The 10,276-nt window shown below is 36.1% G+C and overlaps 1 long non-coding RNA gene across 1 annotated transcript; it reads left to right on the forward strand.

Moving 5' to 3' along the window:
* Positions 1 to 9,151: 9,151 nt before the first annotated feature.
* LOC118490679 lies at positions 9,152 to 9,620 on the forward strand. The gene is made up of 3 exons (XR_004889864.1): positions 9,152 to 9,245; positions 9,363 to 9,466; positions 9,544 to 9,620. It is a non-coding gene; the product is annotated as an uncharacterized LOC118490679 (long non-coding RNA).
* Positions 9,621 to 10,276: the final 656 nt, after the last annotated feature.

The raw sequence follows: 10,276 nt of genomic DNA on the forward strand, positions 1-10,276 counted from the left end.
ATCTGTTTAGCCCACCACATTTCCATGTACATCAACAGAGTTCGATCGGAAACTATGAGATAGAAACAACTTACTTGATGAATTAGCCGAGTCATCCAGAAATAATATGCTAATTCTACATCTAAATTATTATTGACTAACATAGGATGACACGCCAAGTTTTCACTTTCTACGCATAATAAAAGGATTCTAGCATGAATCATTAATTGTAATGTATGCTAAATTCATATTTGATATGCTAAATTCATGGAGCGGGTGGACCAGTTAAAACCAACAGTTAAACTTTTAATAAGGTTTGACTTTTGGGTATGACTTTACCTTGCAATTTTCAATCTTGGTTGGTGTCGGATCATAAAAAAGAAACTTAGGTACCTTCAAAGTGACATCAATCAAAACACTAATTAAAACATTAAAGTAATTATACTCATGAAAAGAACGTAACACTTAATAAGCGAATCACCTCATTTGTAAGAGCGCTATTACGCCATGAAAAGACTTGATCGTTCCAATATCCTCCCAGTAGTCTCTAAATTGATGCGCCTTCTGTGATCATACAAATTTCATAAGAAGAAAACACAACTAAAACACCAAAAAATGGACAATATTTCCTTACTTCCACATTACGCAGCAGCAGGATCATCTCAGATCGATGTCTTTAAATGTCGGGTATATCTCCATCTTAGTAGCTTTAACAGAAAAAAAAAAACATCTTGGAACCTAAAAACTATTCAAACCGTTATCAAATCAAAAACAAACCAGTGATCAAAATGCTTTATAAAGGGAAAGCAACTTATGTGCCATGTACTACATATGGTAATGAAATTGAAGAGCATTAGAGAATCATATCCAAACATGGAACAAGATGAACGAATTGTGTCCTCCAAAGCCCAAAGAGTTGGACATTTTTTTTGCACCAACCAGCATCCTAATTAAACAAATTTTGTTTCAATAAAAACACCCATGAAAATGGGATTAATGCTGCCATGTTGGTGACAGTGCTTCTTCTAAAAGCTTCTGGTCCCTTCTATGTACAAGCAGGCAACTTAAGTGTACATTTTCAGCTAAAAAGAAAGTTATAATATGATGTAAAAGAACACCCGATTACTAACCTCCTTGTCACCTTCACTCAAACTACCATCAGAATCATCCCCCCCCGAGTCATCAGTAGGTGACACTCCATCTTCCTTGTCAGCAACAAAACCCTCATCCTACATAATTCAAACAAATCTAAGATAAAAAAAAATGAAAAACATACAACAAAGTTAAAATTAGACTTTATTCTCTTTATCACTAACTCACCACCAGCTTCATTCTTTATTCGCTCAAGATGCGGATCAACATTATCATCATCTTCATCTTGTAACACCGCTGCAACACCATCTGTGGTTTAGCATTTGTTATAGCATTAGTAGAAAATCCATCAATATGTCATTTTAGAAACTAAAATCAGTACATCTATACTATCTATTAAAGGAGCTTAGACGCTAACGTAATTTTGCCTACGTGTCAATTATCTGGATATGCCACATAGGTTTGGCTGATGTCATAAATAACAATTTATTTAATATTAATAATACATAAATAAAATTTTCAAAATTCAAATGATAATTTGAATCCCTCTCAAATCCCTAAATTACATTTCAAATTTCAAACCTACAGCCCTTCCCATTTCAAATTTCAAACCCTGGTTTCTCTCTCTATTTGCTCTCTCTTTCTTCTTTGTGAGACCATTGAAACTTCAAAATCTGCTCTCTCTCCTCCGCACACTTCATTCCAATAAAACCCTAGACAAAAATCCTATGGTCTCTCTCACTGTCTCAATACCATCGACAACCTTCAATTGCCGGCGAACAACTCAACGAAGAAATTTCGCTAAGACTTCTGAAGATAACCACCATCGCCGGCGAACACCTCTCCGGCGACCGTCGATTCGCCGTTTCCTCCGCGACGTCTCACTGTTCTGTTTCAGGTAATTTGAATCTGATTTTTAAGGAAGAAAATTAGTTTAGGGTTTATTAATCGACTTTCTTATCTGTTGGTGCAGTTGTCTGTCGACTTCATCTTCGTTCGAGTCTTAGTTTAGGGCTGTTTGTATAGTGCACGAGAATCAAGAAAACATGTTTTAGTGTTGATTCCACTCCTAATGGCACCTTGTCATTTGGAGTGAAATCACCAAAGTTCTTGATTTCGCTCGTATGATAATGTCTGATTCCGCTCGGAAGTTAGATGCTAATTTCGCTCCTATGTGTAATGTCTGATTCCGCTCGAAATGCACTTGCATGTTCGAGCGGAACCCCAAGCCTATATATAGGCAGTTTGGAGCGAAATCCGTAGAACAGTTCGGTTGAGGTCTTGTATATGACGGCCTGCCAAAATGTCTCCAAGCTTGTAAATTGTCAGCAGATCAATAAACAGAGACAAATTAGTGAATTCTAGTGTTAAACAAGCTAAACAAAGACAGAATCAATGAATTCCGCCTCTGATTCTGTCTGAGCACTCTTCTGATCGACTCCTTAGATCGTCTCGCGATCCTACAAGTGGTATCAGAGCTCAGGAGGAAGAGCTCTTACCGTTTAGCTCGTTTTCGCTGAACTATTCTGACTTCTACACCTTCTTTCATCATTTCAGAAAGTTTTAACGGTCAAAACTGGTTCAAATTTTCACAGACTGTTTAAAATTGGACTTAGACAAACCCTTGAGAGTTTCAGATCAAAATACGGCTTAAAACTGGTTAAAAATGGCTTAGAACCTGATTTCGCTCGAACGTACATTTATGGTGATTCCGCTCGAAATCACGTTTTAGGAAACCAAAGTTTTAATTTCGCTCGAGAGGTAGAAGCGGAATCAGTGATTTCGCTCGTATTTTCTGATTCCGCTCGTAGTGCATCACTGATTTTGCTCCAAGTGTAATTCCACCTGAATTACATTTTGATTTCGCTCCAAAGGTAACTTTCTGATTTCGCTCGAGTGTTAACTTTCTGATTCCGCTCGAAAGTTAACTCCTGATTTCGCTCGAGTGATTAAACTTCTAATTTCGCTCGAAACTTGAACTGTAATTCCGCTCCAAAGGGTTTTCCACTTGAAAACTCTAATTTCGCTTGAAAGGTTGTTTTGTGAGAAAACTTGTCGGGATTATTTGAAATATGGCAGAAATGTTTGACGAAAAGGAAAATGATTTTATTGAAAGATTAAATAATGGTTATGGTTGGTATGGAATGAGCATATATGAACAAGATGATAAGAAAATTTGGATGTATAGACTTAAAAATTTTGCATGTCAAAAGGATGAGACAGTGAAAGAGATAGAAAGAAGATTTCATCATTTAATAGACAAATTAAAAAGGTTTGAGATAAAATTGACAGATGCTGAAAAGGTATCAAAGTTTGCAGATGCTTTACCTGCTGAATGGGATGATGTATTAAAAAAAGTAAAACAAGAGCCTAAATTTTCAAAATTACATCCATCTGATTTCATCAATAAAGTTCAAAACCACAGTTATGAAAATTCTGATAAGAAGAAAACATTGATGAATAAAATCAAAGGGAATCTAGATAAATTGAATTTGGGAAATCTAGATAAAATCAATTTGGATGTAATTATTGAAATTGATAGAAGAATCTGTATGTGTTTTGCTGCACAACAGAACATGAAATATGACTTTAAAAGGGGATGTTACATTGATACAAATTTAAATCCTCTTGATTTTGTTAAAATTTTTTGTGCAGGAACATACAAGACAGAGACAAAGGAGATTTCAAAGAATGAAGAATCTGTGAAGAATGAATCTTCAAGTTTTGCATCAGTGTGTTCTAAGTGTGACAACTTTAAGACTGACAATGACAAACTCTTGTAAGATGCGGAAAGTTTGACTTTGGAAGTCAAAAAGTTGAATGATAAGAAGCAAGCTGATGATAAACAGATTCTTAGTTTGCAAGAAAATTGTGAAAAGTTGAAAACTGAAAATGACAAACTGTTAAGTAATTTGAACAGTTTGACATCAGAAAACAAGGTTTTGAAAGAGAAAGAGAAAGACTTTGAAAGCAAAAAGAAATCCTCAGAAAATGAAGATTTCTGGATAAAACTTGAAAACAAAAATCTGAAAGCAAATGAAACAAAATTTCAAGAACAGTTAAAAGTTTTGGAAAATGAAAAATCTGTTCTTGAAAACATTAAGATTGAGAATGAAAAATCAATCAAGTCTCATCTTGAAAGAATATTTCAGCTTGAAAATGAAGCTGAGAATTCAAGAAACAAGATTGATAAACTTGAAAAGAAATTGAAAGGTTTTGTGACTTCTTCAGGTTTCTCTTGTCCAAAACCGATCATTTCTGTTCCAATAAGTAACAATGTCACAAACTTTCAAACTTTGACAATGTCAAAGTTGAGGATTGTGATGAAGGAGCTGATGATGAAAATGAAAAACAAAAACCATTTTTGAAATTAAAAGAAAAGATTCAGAAAACTGTTCTGCAATCAACTGAAAAGGGTGAATGCTCTAAGCAAAAACCTTTGAAAAAGAAAGCGGAACAGAAACAAAAAGTTAAAAATGAAAAAAAATGTTCAAAAAGAAAATAAAAGTTCATCAGATCAATCATCCAATCGCAGTCAAAAATCAAAAAAATTGAAAAATGAAAACTCAAAATTAGTTGGTGAAAAGTGGTGCAGGTTGGACCACAGTGCTCAAATGCAAAATCCAGCTCAAAGGAGAAGATGGAATGGGAATTCACCCAAGACTAATCATTTCAATGATAGCAAGTTGAGAAACGATCAGTACTTCAAATCAAATCAATGCTATGATTTGAGTATTTGGGTTGAAAGAGAAGAACGGTATGACAACAGAGTGTGTTACAATTGTGGCTATCAATGACACATAGCTGTTGATTGCCAAAGAAAGAATTTTGAGATGAGAAGATGCTTTGAATGCAAAATCAAAGGTCACATTGCCAGAGATTGCCCAAGGAGATCAAATGACAGATTGAGGGCTAATTCTCAAAAATTGGCAAAGATTCCATTCAATGTCAAGCCCAAAGAACAGAAGGTTCAAGAACCTAAAGTTCAAGAAAAGAAAGTGAAGCTTTCTCAGGGGTAGAAAGACAGACTGAGGAAGAAGAGGAAGAAGGCCAGAGAGTATTTGGAGAAGATTTTGTCCTCGGATACAAAAGGAAAATCAGATAAAAGTTCTGATAAACCAATTTGCTCTTCAAGGACTGACAAATCAAGCAAACTGAGTTCTTCAGATACAAATCTGAGGACAGACAGGTTAAAAAGGAAAGAGAAAATGGTCGGCGATGAATCTGACGTGTCGAAGTCAGACAAGCCACCTTCAGGCGATGAATCTGACAGGTCAAAGTCAGACAAGCCATGTGCATGCAATGATTCTGGTTCGTTAAAGCCAGAGGAGCCATTGGTTGAGGTAAAAAGTGGAGATTCCAGGTTGACAATGAATGATGAAAATTTTCCATCATTGTCAAAAGGAATTTCAAAAACACCCAAGGACCGTTAGGCTTGGGTGAAACTTTTCAAATGAAAAACCTGACTTGCCGGAGTTCCCAGGTTGGTAAGCGTGGAACATGTATCGGCATCTTTCTTGAGAAATTCACAGGTTGGTAAACTGTGATATTTCGATCGACAAGTGGTTAATCAAGGACATTAAATTGTACTTGATTTTATACAAGTGGTGTTGAGGTTAAAATTGGAAAAATGATAAATCTAAATGTGGTTAAAAGGAACAAGATGATGAACTGACCCAAACCTACAAGTGGTTGATAAACAAACTAAATTTTCCGGAAAAACCATTCTGATTAAAACAAACTTAAGTGTTTTGAAATCATAATGGGAAAATAGTTTGTTGTAAAGGGGAGTTCTGATTGTTTACGCCAGGTGGATGGAGAATTGAAGTGATTCTCATCAATTTGTCAAGTTTGTACAGTTTGTTTCAAATTTTCCCAAAAAATCAAAATTGAAACATATTTTGATTTTAGGGGGAGTAAAAATTTAAAAAAAATTGAAAATTTGAAAATGTCAAAAACATTGAAAATTTAAAAAATGAGTTTTGCTGAAACAAGAGGAAATGATAGAAAATCAGTGGACTATCATAGCATGCTAAAGAAATATAAAGTCTAAAAGTGATAAACGGTCTCATTAAAGATGCGACGATAGGCTCAGCTAGACTAGTAGATTTGCAATAACGATACAAACAAAAAGAAAAGGCCTAGTTCTAGTGGAAAACATGATCAAAAGCATAGTACTTGGTTTTGTCCTTCTTGATTGTGTGCCTGCTCAGTAATCGCTGAATGCCAAAAGCATAAAAACTGGTTAAGTTTGTGAGCTTTCACAACTTTGCTAAAAATGACACTGTGATTGTGCATTTCATTTTGCAAAGATTTAAACTTGTTTTATTTCTTTATTTTGTTTAAGCATTGGACATCCTCTGCGTATACGTGAGTATCGACCTGGATGTTATTGCCTAAACGTTCTGCTTTATTTTCTTTTGTGTTTCGTTTAAGCTTTGGATCACCTCTGCGTATACGGAAGTATCGACGACCTGGTGGTTAAAGCCTAAGCAACTTCAACTTGTTTTAGTTTCTTTATTTTGTTTAAACATTGGACTTTCTCTGTGTATACGGAAGTATCGACCTGATTGTTAATGTTTAAACATTCTGCGTTGTTTTCGCACAAATCACAGTTGATCAAGGTTTAAAGGCATTACTTGAGTCAGTGTATTGCATGATGAGGGGATATGCTGAGATCGTGGGGTCCATAAGAATTTAGTGCAAAATTAATATACCTAAACGTATCGGTAAGCATTTCGAAAGTTTTTAGATTGAGTTTAAGAGGACAAATATATCGTCAATCAACGTGAATCGTTTAAAACTGAAAATGAAATCAAGCTTAACGGTGCTTGTAATGTGTCTCAAAACTGATATGATCCTCTTTCGCAAACTCACAAAACATAATGTTTGTACATATTTCGTTTCTGCATTTAAATTCTGTTTTTGCTTTATGTTTCATATTCTGAAAATTCCAAAAATATTTTCGACAACTGATGATGGAAAGCTGATATTCAAAATCTCAAAGGATAAACAAGATGAACTGATGGTTTGGATAAGAATATTTGAATTGAAAATTTTGAAATATTAAAGATGATTCATTAATTTGAATCAGAATCTAGAATGTTTCAAATTGTGGAAAGGTCTTTAATGTGTAAATCCTCAAATGTTTAGTTGATTCATTAAGTTGTATCACAATATTGTTTGATATACGTTTATCTTATGAGAAGTTGAGTTGTGTAGGTTTCTGATCCTGTTGCTACGGAAAGCCAGGAAATGCATCAGAACATGTGGAGAGCTTAATCAGAGAAAAAGCCAGGATATAATTTCAAAGGCGATAACAAATTCCAGACGGCGATCGCAGCATGGTGATAGGGGGAGTCTGACGAGAGTTAGAGCCAGAGAAAGATTCGGGTACATAATTCCAGGAGAGATTCCTGAAGAAGACCGATCAAGATTGAAGAGTTGTCATGTTGAAGACTCTCACTGAAGATTCTGTCAACATTCAAGGGGGAGTCCGTTGGTGCAGTTGTCTGTCTACTTCATCTTCATTCAAGTCTTAGTTTAGGGCTGTTTGTATAGTGCACGAGAATCAAGAAAACATGTTTTAGTGTTGATTCCGCTCCTAATGGCACCTTGTCATTTGGAGCGAAATCACCAAAGTTCTTGATTTCGCTCGTATGATAATGTCTGATTTCGCTCGGAAGTTAGATGCTAATTTCGCTCCTATGTGTAATGTCTGGTTCCGCTCGAAATGCACTTTGCATGTTCGAGCGGAACCCCAAGCCTATATATATGCAGTTTGGAGCAAAATCAGTAGAACAGTTCGGTTGAGGTCTTGTATGTGACAGCGAAGCCCTGCCAAAATGTCTCTAAGCTTGTAAATTGTCAGCAAATCAATAAACAAAGACAAATTAGTGAATTCTAGTGTTAAACAAGCTAAACAAAGACAGAATCAATGAATTCCGCCTCTGATTCTGTCTGAGCACTCTTCTGATCAACTCGTTAGATCGTCTCACGATCCTACATTATCTATATTGATAGATAAAAGGTACGATGATGAGCCTGTAGATGAAACGATCTATAATGGAAGAAGAAATAAGAGGTGGTCATTTGCAATTACTAATCCCCATCTCGGTATCTTTCAATTTCGCAAGGTATATTGTTTGATGAATGCTTGGTTTGTATATACTTCTGATTCACTTGGTTTGTCTATAGTTTTGTGTTGATTAATCGATTTGATTCAGGTTTTGTGATTAGTTATTAATAATTAGGTCAAACTGAAGTTGTTTGTGATTCGTTTGTGTGTTTAGGTGTGGTGTGTGAGAGAGGAAGCAGGTGGAATGAGAGTGTGTGGATCGCGAGCTGTAGATTGAACCAAATTTCAACCAGTTAGGGTTTCAATTGAGGCATAAGTTGTTGTATCTGGCTCGATTAATCGATTTGATTCAACTTAATTAGTGGACTCACGCGTGTTAGATCGAACCATAGGATATGTGAGTATTACATGTTTGTTAATTGTTATTAATCTTTCATTACGTATCAATGATAAATATGTGTAGTCATTGTGTGTTTATGACGTTATTTGTTAATTAATTTTTGTTATTTGGAACAACAAAGATAGATTTCAATGTCGTTTTCACGCAGAGTGCTGCTATGATGATTCACCAGAATTCGAATAATAGAGATGGAATCGAGGTATGTTGTATTTCAATTTGAAGATTTTTAATCTGTTAGGAAATTACAGATTATCTAACATAACTAGCTGATCCACCAATTTCAATTAGATCCGGATACTTCATTTCATTTCATTTTTAACTTGGTTTTCTTTCCAATTTTTCATTTTGGTCATTATTCAGTTAGGCACACCAATTGTTCGACGAAATCACCCTCACTTTTGTGCAGGTATGTAACGGTTCTTTACTCGCGATTGTGTGCTTGAAGAAACGTTTTATTTTTTTTTAAGCTAAAGGTGTTCGAACCCGACTTCAATTTGGGGTTCTGTTTGCTGTAAGTAAACCTTGATGTATCTCCTTACACTGATAAGTTCGTTGCTCCATACATTTGGTATATTCTCAACCCTTCATAGAAAAAAAGAAAATTCATATTAATATACGTAAATACTTATATCCATGCTTTTTATATACCGAAACAGGATTGGAGGTTCTGGGACAGATGTGCGCAACAAATCAAGGGTATATTGGCTTTTAATGCTCTAATTTCTTTTCTTTTCGTTACTGATAGTAATCATTAGACTATAGTTTTGTTAAAAGAAAAACGGATCATATGTTACAAAATCATTTATTTTGTAGACAATCTCGAAACCTGTTGAGCATCCTTCTGAGCTTCCAAAGTGGAACTATGATGGATCAAGTACTCGACAAGCACCGGGAGAAGATAGTGAAGTTATCTTATAGTAAGTCTTATTTATTAAAAAAAACTCATAAGTCTCATTTCATGTGAAGTAACCGTAGTTGAAATTCACTATTTCAGCCCCCAGGCGATCTTTAAGGTTCCTTTCCGTGGCGGGAACAACATCTTGGTGATTGTAATCTTGGTGAATTTAAGTAAAATGGCGTTACAAATTAGATTAACTCTAATAGGTACCTTTTTGAAAGGTAATGTGTTGTTGGTTCAGGCCCAAACTATATATTCACACTCACGTATACTTGCTGCAACTCTAAAGAAATATATATATAGGGAAAATCACGAAAATGGCCACTGCAACGCCGTTTTTGCAAATTTGGCCACCTGACACCCCTCGACGAGCCGTTTCAATATGCTAAAACGGCACAAGAATTTTGGTTAACAGCCACCCAATCGTTGTTTGACACGTGTCCGACAAAGCCTGTAACGGCTTGAGAAGCATCCAGTTAACGCCACGTGTCCGACAGTGTGGAAAGATCTTAGCCAAGCCGTTACAATCGGCTCATGTTCAAAGATCTTAGCCAAGTTCCTTCAACGAGCCAAGCCGTGTTCTTACGATGTAGCCGAGCCGTTACCGTACACGCATGGACCCCACTTCTGCCAGCCGAGCCGTTACAGCTGGGTCCGAGCCGTTTCGCTTACCTGTTTGTGCCGTCTCAACTGCTCCGAGCCGTTTCAGCTGCTCCGAGCTGGTACAGCTGCTCCGGGCCGTTTCAATATACGGTTCGAGCCGTTTCCACTGCTCAGAGCCGTTTGAACTAGATCCGAGCCGGTACAGCTGTCTAATGACGGTTTAACG

The sequence above is a fragment of the Helianthus annuus genome, chromosome 3 (genome assembly GCF_002127325.2).
Source record: "Helianthus annuus cultivar XRQ/B chromosome 3, HanXRQr2.0-SUNRISE, whole genome shotgun sequence".
NCBI classification, from domain to species: domain Eukaryota; kingdom Viridiplantae; phylum Streptophyta; class Magnoliopsida; order Asterales; family Asteraceae; genus Helianthus; species Helianthus annuus.